This window comes from Martes martes (genome assembly GCF_963455335.1).
Source record: "Martes martes genome assembly, chromosome: X".
In the NCBI taxonomy this organism is placed as follows: domain Eukaryota; kingdom Metazoa; phylum Chordata; class Mammalia; order Carnivora; family Mustelidae; genus Martes; species Martes martes.
In genome coordinates, this window is record NC_137897.1 from 25,566,831 (window position 1) to 25,580,349 (window position 13,519).

General features: G+C 40.2%; 1 protein-coding gene across 4 annotated transcripts in view; it reads right to left on the minus strand.

Annotated features, from left to right (window-relative positions):
• Window positions 1-13,519, minus strand: part of DMD (dystrophin) — a 2,068,501-nt gene that overhangs the window by 124,999 nt on the left and 1,929,983 nt on the right. The gene's annotated exons all lie outside the window — the stretch shown is intronic.

Consider the following 13,519-nt stretch of genomic DNA (forward strand, 5'->3'; position numbering starts at 1 on the left):
TGGCTCAGTGTTGGTTAAGCCTCTGCCTTCCGCTGAGCAGGGAGCCTGCTTCCCCCCCCCCCCCGCTTGCCTCTCTGCCTACTTGTGATCTCTGTTTGTCAAATAAATAAATAAAATCTTTAAAAAATGCGAAGAAACTGGAGTTGGCAAAGAGAATAAGAAAATTGAACATAATGGGTGGGTAACAGGCCCACAGAGAATTTCAAGCCTTAGAGGATGTTTAGCCTGAAGAGGAGAAAGCTAAGGCGTAATTCAAAAAGTGAACCGATGTGATCAGGGTCTCATCATCAGGAGTCCCTCGACACAATGAAGAGAAGCTTGCATTACAACAGAAAAGTTTGGAAGAGTCTGGTTTGCCTAAATTGCTTTTGCTTTTACATTATTCACAAGAGGAGAACTGCTCAGTGAACATTTAAAAGAAAATGTTCCTGATCACTAAGAATAAAAGATATATGAATAATAACAATAAGATGGTTTTATTGTCCCTATTACAATAACCAAAGTAAACATCAAGCGCCACACTGGCAAAGACATGGCCAGGTGGGCGCTTTTTTGTAGTAAGAGCGTAAATCAGACTATCTTTGAGAGAGCTTCAGGCAAAACATACCAAGAAACCTAAAAACCCCGAGTACCCTTTGACTCCGCGATTACACTGCTGTGAATCAAATATACACAGGCTTTATACAGAGATGCTCCTCACAGACTGACTTTACAGCAGTGAAAAAAAAAAAAACTGGAAGCAACTGTGGAAAAAATTATTAGCTCCTCACTCTTTAATTGCATCTTGGTCAGAAAATGTGTATGAAGCAAGAGGCTACAAGCCTTAATTGATGGTGTAGAAAGAACCTTGAGCAGAACGTGGTAATTGTAGCCACAAATGGTTTCAGAAGATAAAAGTGTTGTGCTCCTCATTCTCTTTCCAGACTGGTAAGTTAAAGGTAAGTGAAACTTTACGTATCAGTTATTATAAAAATTAAAACCTACAGAAACTCATCATAAAAGGGCGCTTCTGTCCAACTTAGCTGCTAAGAGGGCAAAGATTTCCTGTAATACTGAAAATTTCCAAGGACAGTTGCCTTGTCACCTTGAGACCATAAATATTTGGTACAAGAAATGTCATCTGTAAAGTATTTGCAGTAGAAAAATGGTCATTTACATTTATAAACTAGATGTATCAGTGGATAAACTTTACTTCTCAGCCTTCTGCTTAGTGTCTGCCTATTCTGGACCACACTGACTTTATCCTTTAACTTTTCTAAGACATAAGTAGCTTGTTGACCAGGCTTTCTTCTCAGAAGCCTGTTGGCAGTAAGTCTCCAGCATCTTCAGGATTTGTTTTCATAAATTTGACAGGAATATGAGTTTCCTTTATCACAAACTAACTCCTGAAAAATGGGAATTAATTTTTAAGAAAGTGGAACTTGGTAAAAATACCACCCCTGAAGCATTGCAAAGAGAAAACTTACAATATTTGATAAATAAACAACATTGCAAAGAGGTATTAGCTCAAACAACCATACAAAAACACACAGAAAAAAGGACTAGAAGCAATTCTCTAAGATGTCAGTGGTGGTTATTTCTGGCTGCTGAGATTTGAGGTGTTTTTTATTTTCTTTTTACACATAAACTTCATCTTCCAAAACTTCTGGCATGTACATACGTGTCTTAATGTTTCAAAAATGAGATTTAAAAAAAAAATTTTAGACCTTCAATAGCCTTGTCTTCCTCAATATTCTTACCCTGTTGTTCTCAACTTTAGGATTCACAATGCTTGGCACTCTCTTAAACGTTTATTCAGTCAAGGAACCCATGAATAAATGAGACTACCAGCACATCAAATTGTATTCCCGGTTCCTTTCCTGGTTATTTAAATTCTAGATCCACACTGACACTTTCTTCCTTGGGTTTTATCGCCTTGATTATCAACTGGTGTCCTACAGGGACAAGATGAATTCCAGAGGGGCAGTTCACCTGGTTTTGCTAAGATATCCAATTGCCAATAAAACCAATAATTTAATTGATATTCTATATTTTTATTACTATGAGGATTTATCTTCTATTTTCTGGGAGAAACTCTTTCTCTCCAGGGAGTTTCCTCTTGCCAGTTTAATAATGTGCTTCAGGAAAACATAGTCTGTATCTTTCTGTCTTCTTGAGTGGTATTTGTCTTCTTCCCCACCAAAAATCCCTCTCCCTTGCTCTACTGTTTCGTTCAATGAACGTTTGTTTATTCTGAGGCTATCGTGCGCCAGGCACGGGTGACAAAGATGAGGAAGACAGGTCCGGCTTTAAAGAAATTCATGAGTTTGCCTTGAGAGACTGCAGCATGAACAACTATCAACAATTCAAGTACGATAATCAAATGCATGGAAGCTTATTCTCACAGTCTGGACTTCAGTGCACTACTTTTTCTTGCCACATCCTCTTTCACTGTTTTTAGGCCCATTTCCTTTGAAGCCAGTGTGCCCTTCTAGTGCCTAAACTTCCTTCAGAATTACAAAGTCCTAGGAAAGCTTTTAAGGCTCTGGGTCTTTCTCAGGCTCACAGTCATTCGCATGTTGGTCCTTGAATCCAGGCTGACCTTTCCCTGCTCTGCTATTTAGACAGAGAATGGCATTTGCCTGTTCCCTTACCAATGGGCTTCCAGAGAATTCTGGGCAACTGTGAGGTACTGGTAGAAGACCAGAGGGCAGGAGGAGAGGAAAGGTCAGGTTATTTCTCTCCCTTTCTCTGCCTTCAGTAAAAGTTCTGGAAGTGGCTGGTGTCTCCTTGCAGGCTCCAGCTCCCTCTCGTCAGCCCCTCCCCTCAGGGGTCCCAACGGGCCGCTGGGTCAAGCTCCGGCCCCAAAGAGCCTTGGCTTCTGGGTCTCTGCTGATACCACCTCTTGCGACTGCCTTCCAGCCCTGGTAGAGCAGAGGGCTCCTTGCTGGCTGTCCTCTTCATTTTTCCATCAGCGGGTAACCAATTCACTGCATGAAATAACTCCCTGCTTCAAATAACAAGAGTGGTTTCTATTTTCTTGCTAGACCCGGAACGAAACATCACCCAAATTAAAAATCTCAGCACTGAAATCCTCAACATGTCATATACAACTTTTTACCGTGTCATCCCTCCTTACCTGTATAGCCACTCCCTTGCCCCCCCCCCCGCCCACAATAGTACCACCACCATTTGTCAGGCCTTTACTACACACGTCAGGCATCTTTCCTAGTGTGTCACATTATTTTACAGGCTTTCTCCTTACTTATGAGTTATTGGGCATGTTTCTCTACCAAGGTAGTTTTACAACACGTATTTGATTCTGCAGTTCAAACTTTGAAGGTCTTCAAAACAAAGGCAGGATGAGAGCTATAAAGTCACACACATATATATGTTCTTAGGAGTCATTTGCATTTCTGGTTAAAGGTTATGGTGTCTATTATTTTAGAAGTGGGAGGAAGATAAGGAAAACAGTAGAAAATGCATCAATCTAATTTGTACTTCAAATTAAATTAAGTTTACATTTGCCAGAGCTGGGATACCCCGCCCTTAAAGATTTTTCTTAAAAGTAGTCTTTACAGGGGTGCCTGGGTGGCTCAGTGAGTTAAAGCCTCTGCCTTCGGCTCAGGTCATGATCCCGGGGTCCTGGGATCGAGCCCCACATCGGGCTTCCTGCTCAGCGGGGAGCCTGCTTCCCGCCTCTCTCTTTGCCTGCCTCTCTGCCTACTTGTGATTTCTGACTGTCAAATAAATAAATAAAATCTTTAAGAAAAAAAAAGTAGTCTTTACACCCAACGTGGGGCTCACACTCATAACCCCTAGATCAAGAGTCACGTGTTCCACTGCCTGAGCCAACCACGTGCCCTGAGATTTTTTTCAATTAATTTTTTTTTTGGGGGGGGTAATTTCTATACCCAATGTGGGGCTTGGACTCACAACCCCAAGATCAAGAGTCACGTGTTCTACCAACTGAACCAGTCAGGCACCCCAGGTATCCCAAGAGATTTTGGAAAAGAAGGGACACAGAATATGAAAATAACACTGAGAATAACAAACAGTGGGTCATCATAATTATCATCATCATTAATAGCAATTATAATTCCTTGAGCAGTTACTATGTCAGACATTTTGTCATTTTACCTACATTATCGCTAAGCCTCACAACACCCTCCAAGGAAAGTATCATCCTAACCACTTAATCAATCAGGAAGTTGTGTTTCAAAATTGTGACTGCCTTTGTCTTCAGCCCCAGAGAACTGGTGGCAGAGGCAGAATTCAACTCCAACGAACTCTGAGTCCACATCACATTACCTCCCCAATCTGAACTTGGAAAATGACGAGAGAAGAGTCACAGTATAATCAATCAGTTCCCCATGGAACTCATCACATAAGGTAAGGAGCACACATACCACATTTTCTATCCTGGATAAAAACAAACCTGTATTTGAAAATTATCACATTCTACACACTGTATTTAATTATATGGGTGGGGAAGGCTTACACTAGGCAGCAGGAGCCCTGCTACTTAACACATAAAACCTTTCCTGCAACAGGGTGATTTTATTACTTTAGCCTCCAAAATAATTGCTAAGAAGGCCTATGAAACGGGGAAAGTAGATATATCCCTCCTCTGCTTGAATCTGACTCAGCTGGCAAACTCTACAATCCCACAAATACAATTTTTTAGGTGTTCTTATTTGGCGTCAATTAACTAGTCCCCCCTCCCCAACACACACCGAAGGTCACTTGATTTGACATTTCTACTTTCAAAAATTAAGTACTCTAGCACAAGTAATCTAGTACTCTAGTACTCTAGCTACACAAATTACGGTTCTTCACAAATATGGAGGCTCAGTACGTTAAGCAGCTTCTGAAGCCACCTGACACTGCCATGATGTCCAAGTGCACGATCCACAGGTTCATCTCACGGAACAGAGCGCAGACCAGCTCGAGTGTTGCGGAACCTGCGCAGGTGAGTTACGTGCCGTGGGTCGGCAGGAGCACCTACAAGTCTGTGATGTAGCGTATGTTTAAACAAAGCCCAAAAACAAAATAACCGCCCTTCACCGGTTTGAGAAGCACTGCTCTAAAACGGACAGCCCCTTTACAGAACTGAAAAGCAAAACATATAACCAAGTCACCTTCCTCTCAAAACGGACACTTGATAAAGAATACGTACCTAAACATAGGCGTGCAACACATGTGCATGCTTGCACACACACACACTCACGTATAATGTATGCCCCAGTTACGTAAGCTTCAATTGACGTAAAATTACGTAAAATTCAAAAGACGGTGGAGGGGCAAATTCAGAAACATTCTCACAGAATCTCACCAATTCATAAATAAGCGAATGATTCATCCACTATGTCATAAGACAGTCTTTCAGAATATTTTTAGGTCATTTTATTACTACCGTAGAGGATACAGACGTTAAAAACTCACTATCTATTTTATGTGAGTGTTCTGACTGTTCCAAATCTCTTTCCAGCAAAATTGCAGCTCCCGAGAGCCGTACAGAGGTAATCAGACTTGTGTGCTTAAAAAAGAAATATTGGAAGTGTCTGAATAAGATGCCTTTACTTCGTGTGCAAAAATCGTCTTCTGCAGACCCAGCTACATAAAATTGTACACATCCAGCACTTTTCTCAGAGCTGCAGGTGTAACCTTAATGCTCCTCTTATTTAGATCAACTAAACTACAATTTGGCAGCTCTTTTAAATTGTAAACCAGTCTGAGAGGGACTCTTTTTGAGTTTCCTTCCGAAATCAGCTTAGGAAAAATGCAGATCGGATGTATCTATTTATTTATGTTCTTCAATTAGAAGTTTTAAATCAAGTTATTTGAACAAGAAAAAATATTATAAAAGACTATTCCATTAAAGTGCCATCAGTTTTGATTTGAAAATTACATTTCCATTTTGCAAATGGGGAAAATCAATTGATTGTAACCAACATTAAGAGAACAGATTATTTCTCTTTCTTCTTTTATAAGCAGGCTAGTAGAAGTAAAGGAAGAACATTTATAACAGCCTTAATGTCTTCTATTTTGCAAATCTGAGTAAATCTCTGCTGCTAACTTTGTCAGCTAGGGAATAAAGAATGTCACTTGAGATTCCATAGCTTAATTATGCTGATAAAGCAGTTTTATAAATCAAGCTAGGAGTAATGGATATTCCTTTGAGAATAGCAAACTAGGAGCCATAAAATGTGTGCTCTGGACTTGGTTCCTTATCTTCTACCCATATGTCAGAATGACTAAGTAAAAGCAGGTCTTGTGCCTCAACCTGCTCAAGCCCAAAAAGAAAGAAGGAAATAGCTGCCCCCATCCCCTGATATGGTAGCATTTTTTTTCCAAATCAAACATAGGAAGTATACTCAAGGGGATGGCAGGACAGATGATGTGACACCGAAATTAATAAAAAATTCAGGTCATGTGCCAGCTATAGACCTAATTTACAGCCATATAAGGATTAGATACAGTCATTTCTGCAAACTTTGCACAGTGTAAAGTGCTACGCAAATGAAAGTACAATGATCAGTAACATGATTATCCTGTTATTTCCATCTTCCAGGCTGCTGGTGACCAAGAGAAACTGGAGAGATGAGCATCACCTTCATGAGACCAAGTCATATTCTGGACAGAAGTTCAATTAAAATCAGACATTTAGAGATGAAAGATTCACTGCTCAACCCACCAGAACAGAAATCTAAGACCAAGAAAAAGCAAAGGATTAGCCTAAATTCACACCTAAGCTGGAACCTGAATTTAGATATTCTTTCCAGTTCACGGCATTATGGCAGGAGAACATCAAAAGACAGAAGATCTTAATACTTAAGAACCTGGAGATAAGAGACAGAGAAGAGAATATGCTAAATATTGAGTAGCCTAGTTGAGAACGGTTTACATAATATGCTGAGAAAAGCATTAGGACAAGCTCCTGATGCAAAAGGAATTCATAGTCATTCAGAATCCCGCAGCTCCTAACCGCAGAGCATCCTCTGGAGGGAACACTTAATGGAATGTAGAAAGCCTATCAACAGAGAGGGAGAGCTGGCAAACCTCAATGATATTCCCTCCTCTTGGACCAACAGAGCAAAGATGTACAGGATTCCTACGGAGTGTTCCTAACTCTATCAGTCAGTTGTGCTCATTTATTAATAATGCTATTCATGTATCTTGAAGAAGCTCTTAGCCTCTTGACTTAACTGGGACTTATCTAGTCCTCTTTACTTGTGCTGCTGAAGAATCCCACCAGCCTCAGACTCAAGGGACCACAAAGCCCTCATTTTAACATCACAAAGCTCTCCTCAGGCAACAGATCCCAGCTAAGGGCCACATGCTGATGGACTGTCTTCAAATCATGAAAGTTTTTAGGACCACTTTCCTTAAGACTTCCTAAAATGTTCATACATCCATTTTTTCAAAACTGACAGCTTTCATATCCTTTGAGTGGGCATCATGCTGGAGAACGGGTTATAGAACTTGGAAATGGGTAAGAGGTCGAGATCCTTGTAAAAAATGCCAGAATTGCAGGAAAGGATGAGAACCAATCCTCAAGGAAACCCTCGTGGTTAAAGGGGCTTCGATGCATAAAAAAGGAAACTGGAATATGTGACATCAGATCACATGGGGCATCTGGATTTAAGCAAATGGTTTGAAATAGTGCAGGGGCACCTGGGTGGTTCAGTGGGTTGAAGCCTCTGCTTTCGGCTCAGGTCATGCTCCCAGGGTCCTGGGATGGAGCCCCGCATCGGGCTCTCTGCTCGGCGGGGAGCCTGCTTCCCTTCCTCTCTCTCTGCCTGCCTCTCTGCTTACCTGTGATCTCTGTCAGATAAATAAATAAAATCTTTTTAGGAGTGCCTGGGTGGCTCAGTGGGTTAAGCCTCTGCCTTCAGCTCAGGTCATGATCTCAGGGTCTGGGGATCGAGCCCCGCATCGGGCTCTCTGCTCGGCAGGGAGCCTGCTTCCCCCTCTCTCTCTGCCTGTCTCTCTGCCTACTTGTGATCTCTGTCTGTCAAATAAATAAATAAAATCTTTTTAAAAAATAAAATAAAATCTTTTTAAAAAAAATAAAAAGAAAGAAATACTCAGTTCAGGGGCCCTTTCTTGCTGTCTCTCTGTCAAATATATAAAATAAAAAATCCTTAAAAAAATACTCAGTTCACCTCCTCAAGCTGCACAATTCATTCCCTTTACATATTATCTTATTTTTACCCACATGTAGCTCCTGAGGGAACCATGCAGAGGACTACAGGATTTTCCTGTATTTATAATTAAGAGATCCCCAGTAGTACAGACTAAGAAATACCTTCTTCAAGAATTTTTGAGCAGTACATATTGTGGGGGTGGGGGCTTTTAAAAAAATATTTACTTAAACATTTCAGCGACAAACTTAAGAACCCACATATAAATCGTGAGAAAAATGACAGGCTTTTTATCATTTAATGGCACTTCACATAAATCAGTCCTATATTAGTATTTCAAAATAATTTCCAGAGCACATCACTATCTAACAGCTACTGATTTTGTAAATGCTTTTTAGAGACTTAAAGATTTACAGGTTTTTGAATTGCCAAGATAACCTAATGGAACAACGATCTTTCCACTGCATTTGTAAAGAAGCCAAAGGAAACCTGAAATTCACCTCGCTTATCGGCCCTATTATTGCTTCTAAGAAATGATGAAGAACATGCCTTTTGAACAACAAATGGATGGCCCAGCAGGTCTTGTGGGAAATATCTCAAGAGCATCCGTACTTGGTAATAGCTTGCCTCATTCTGTCTGTAAGACATGGATGGGTGGCAGGATATTCTCCCTGTTGTTTATTTTCTAGAATGCATAGTTTTAAAAATAGGAATGATTCAACTTTTAGAAATACATCTGTCTGCAGAGTCAGCTGAAGGTGCTTCTTGAAAAATTATGATCACAGCAAGTTCTAGAAACAACCTGTTCTACCTCAGCCCAAAGTTAAGAGAAAAATAAACAAAATTCATAGACACTTTGGTCCCATACTCTCATTATAAAGATAAGAATACTAAGGCCCATATAAAAATAGATACAGAAAACTTTGTGGTTTTTTTATAGACCTACCCTTCACCCCACCACACTGGCCAGTCAGAGAAAAATGCTGAAAGAAAACTGTTTTCAGGTTGTTCTTATTGATTTCCTCCTTGTGAAAACAAGACCACACTTTTGCCAAACTGTTAATGTTGTGTAAAAAATTTTCTGGAGACCTTCCAATCCTCAAATTCCTAATGACTGTCAGGTCATCACTGTGAACATTTACATTATTTCTTTATAATGCCCCGCTGTGTGTTAGTGTGGAACTCCAACAATTTTTGCCCTCAGAACTTAGAATTTTTCAAGCAGGAACTCAGCCTTAAAAGAGGAAAACACAAATATTTTTAACATTTGATACGAGCTCACTTCAGAAAGCTGTTTTAGATCTGTTAAGAATAATTTGAAATTAAATCTCTTCCCTTTTTTTTTTTAATAAAAATGTTGGGCGTGTCTTCTCTATCACTAAAAATCTTTAGGTCTGCTTGTGTGTGTGTGTGGAAGGACGTACTTAGAAACTGAAACACATGAGGCGATCTCCTGGTATTAAAAGTTACCTGACAAAGCCGATGGAATTGGGGTACTTAAACATCAATTCTATACATGTACGTGTGATGTGTGAGGGAGGTATGTGTGTGGCTATCGCTGTTTTTCTGTCACGGGTTCTCACTAGTGAATCGGTTACAGCTGTAGGGACACTAAGGAGTGGAGAATGATGAAGAAACGTTTTATGCTAAACATCTAATTGTAAGTAATATCCATTCATTGTAGAAAATCACAAAGAAAACTACCTATCATTCTATTAACTAGAGAATGCAAATATTACCATTTGAAGTAACATCCTAGCCTTCCATCACTCAGGGCTCAAATGCTACTTTTTCAGTCCATCCAAAATGCTTTCAGTCTCTAACAGCACGCTGCCCAGAGCTCAGGGAGAGGGTGCAGGAGAACACCTGAATGCTCTGGGGACAAGGGACGGTAACAAACGTGCCTTGAACAGGCTGGCTGGGGATTTGGGCCAATTCGAGGATGGAAGTCTTCTCAGAAGTGGGCATATTTAAGAAATGTGTCTTGTTTCCTGCATACTGTCAATCACTATAGCTGCCATGGGGAGGGGCAGAGGCAGAAGGAGAAGCAGGCTCCCCACTGAGCAGGAAGCCCCGATGCGGGGTTCCATCCCAGGACCCCAGGATCATGACATGAGCCAAAGGCAGATGGTTCACCGATGAGCCACCCAGGCGCCACGGTGAGGTACTACTTCAGACCTATATCGTCTAAAACACTGAACATACCCAACCACACGGCAATTTTGTTTTCATGATACCTTCCATGAACTGCGTGCAAATGACTGCTTCCAACACTTATTCTAGAGCTCAAAGTAGCAACTCGGACCTAAAGAGCTATCTTGTGAGTAAAAAAGATAAGCCAATATACAAAAATCAAAAAGAAATGAAAGGTTTCTTTTTAGTATGTTACACTTGTATTTCAACTTTGAAACACTGGAAGGGGTGGATGAGGGCAGAAATAACACTTAATCTTGTAGGTCATCTCAGGGTTATAGAATGTAACAAACTCCACCACATGTAACAAACTCCACCATTCCCAACACTGGAAGGAAGGGTGCCTACTGTCTAGGAACCCACTGTACCATCTGTAGAAATGCAATGGTTTGTTCCAGAAATACTACTCAAGTCACTCTCTATCCACGGGTGAAACCGTCAGTCCGTACATATTTGTAGCGGGTACACAGTAACCCACGTGGGCATATTAACTGAGTTAATAAAAATCAATGAGATGAGTGGAAAATGCTAATAGAGGACCCTGAGCAAGTCCCAGTGTAGCCCCAGAGAATTGTGTGGCCCTGATAAATGGTATCTTTGCACCTGACTTCACTGCCCTGTGAAATATGGACGTCGGTACCTTCCAGAGCCCACAACGATTGCATACATGTTCAATGCACAGCACACACAGTGTGCTCTCAACACTTTTAAGATGTTATTGAATGAGTCTCTGTTTGGATAAAAATTAGCCTGTTAACATCTGACTGTAACACAAACACTGGTAATTCTAGTTCTGAAAGTCGTAAGACAAATTTCAACAACAGTTAATTTCTTTTTTAAAAAAATATTATTTTTTTTTTTTTTGACAGAGAGAGACAGCGAGAGAGGAACAGAAGCAGGGGGAGCTGGAGAGGGAGAAGCCGGCTTCCCGCTGAGCAGGGAGCCAGATGCAGGACTTGATCCTAGGACCCTGAGATCATGACCTGAGCCAAAGGCAGACGCTTAACGATTGAGCCACCCAGGCGCCCCTCAACACCAGCTAATTTCTAAGATGATTATTACTGGGAGAGCTAAGAGCAGAATTTCAAAGGACACTGGAAGTGACCATTTATTTATTTATTAAGTATTTTATTTATTTATTTGACAGACAGAGATCACAAGTAGGCAGAGAGGCAGGCAGAGAGAGAGAGGGAGGGAAGCAGGCTCCCTGCTGAGCTCCATCCCAGGACCCTGGGATCATGACCTGAGCTGAAATCAGAGGCTTTAACCCACTGAGCCGCCCAGGCGCCCCGGTGACCACTTATTTAAGGTGGCTGCATTTTACGATATGTGAATCGTATCAGTAAACGACTTCATCAAAAAAAAAGCTTGTAATTAATGAGCTCTCAATCCCCCTGCAAATGTGGAATTCTATTATCTCCCAAAGTCAGGTGATCTGCCCAAGGTCAGAAATCCTGCCAGATTACCAGCCTGGAGTGTACCACCACATCTGAATTATTGAGAAAACTTCAGAAATATGATGATAAAAGGTGTATTTAATTCCTACTGAAAGTACAAACATCTACTCATTGATAGTTCATAATTAGCTTTTTGTCAACCACGTTTGTGGTTTCTCATTACAGAGCAATTAAAAGCAAACCAGTAGAGAATACAAGGTAATGAAATGGAAATATGGCCATGGTACATTACCTTTAGGTGAAAAAAAGTTGATTATAAAACAGAACCATCCAACTTTTGTAAAAATGTATATACAGAAAGAAATTTTTGAAGCTACCTACTAGATTTTTAAGTATTAGTTAACTCTAAGAGGTGGGTTACAGAGGATTTGCCTTTTCTTCTTTTTTGTCTATTAGCCTGCCTATATTTTTAAACTTCAAAAAACCTGAATTATTAATTCTATAATAAAGATTTCTAAGCAAAAGTAAGTTCAAATATTATAACTACAAGTCACTCTGATTAGAGATAAAACATTACAAGTGGCCTGAATGGGTGTAAACCTGAGGTTATAATTAGGAGGCCCACAGACGAGTTCAAATTAGCTCTTGATCGACAGATTTCTCATTTCTCTTGAAAAATAACGAGTCCTGAGAGCACTGGTCTAGGACGGCCTGCTTGCCCCACAAAACTGCTGCCTACTTCAGATGAGGCCTCCAACCTCTCTCAATTTGCCAAAATATGAGCATTTAAGTTTTCCACCTGTGGTCTAAACAGTGCAGCACTGTAAGCCAGAAACATTCTGTAAGAGCTGATAATATAACACTTAAAGAGTAGCTGATCCCAATTTTCTTAAAATTTTTAAAAGTGTTGTATACATATGTGCAATGCATACACACACACATACACACACCCTACACATATGTACATAGATACTGCTAAACTAAAATGATACAGTATTAATTGAAATATAATGATATATCTGGCCAGAATTATAAGAGACGTCTTTTGTTTTTCAGCTTTTTATTTGTATATTTTGGATTTTCTAGAAGGAACTAATCTCATGTATAATTAGAAAAAATCTGGGAAAACAATTTTTTGATTAATGTCTCCTACCCCAAGCACAGCGTGGGGCTCTCTGCTCCGCAAGGAGCCTGCTTCCCCCTCTCTCTGCCTACTTGTGATCTCTGTCTGTCAAATAAATAAAATCTTAATAATTAAATAAATACATAATGTCTCCTACCCCATTGCTGTAATTTCAATTCATTAACCAATAAGAACCTATTACAGCAAGTCAGCAATAGCTACACACACACACACACACACACATACACACACGTGTGCTCACACATGCACAAAATTGGTCTGATCACCCTGATTCCCATGGGCACTGTCACATAATTTAAACCCCAAGAGTTCACCTTATGCATTTTAGTCTACAAATACAACCATTCACAAAGAAGCAGACTTTAAAAATCGTTTTAGTAGTACAGAAGACTTATTTCTTTAATTACACAAACAACAACTAGTTACTATGTAAGATAATTCATTTCAGATTACTCTCCAAAGATCTAAAACGGTACAGAGTGTACTTTCATGAAGCATTAAAAGAAGTATGTTTTTTTTTAAGATTTTATTTATTTATTTGACAGAGAGAAATCACAAGTAGGCAGAGAGGCAGGCAGAGAGAGGGGGAAGCAGGCTCCCTGCTGAGCAGGTCATGCAAGGCATGACCTGAGCAAAAGGCAGTCTTAACCCACTGAGCC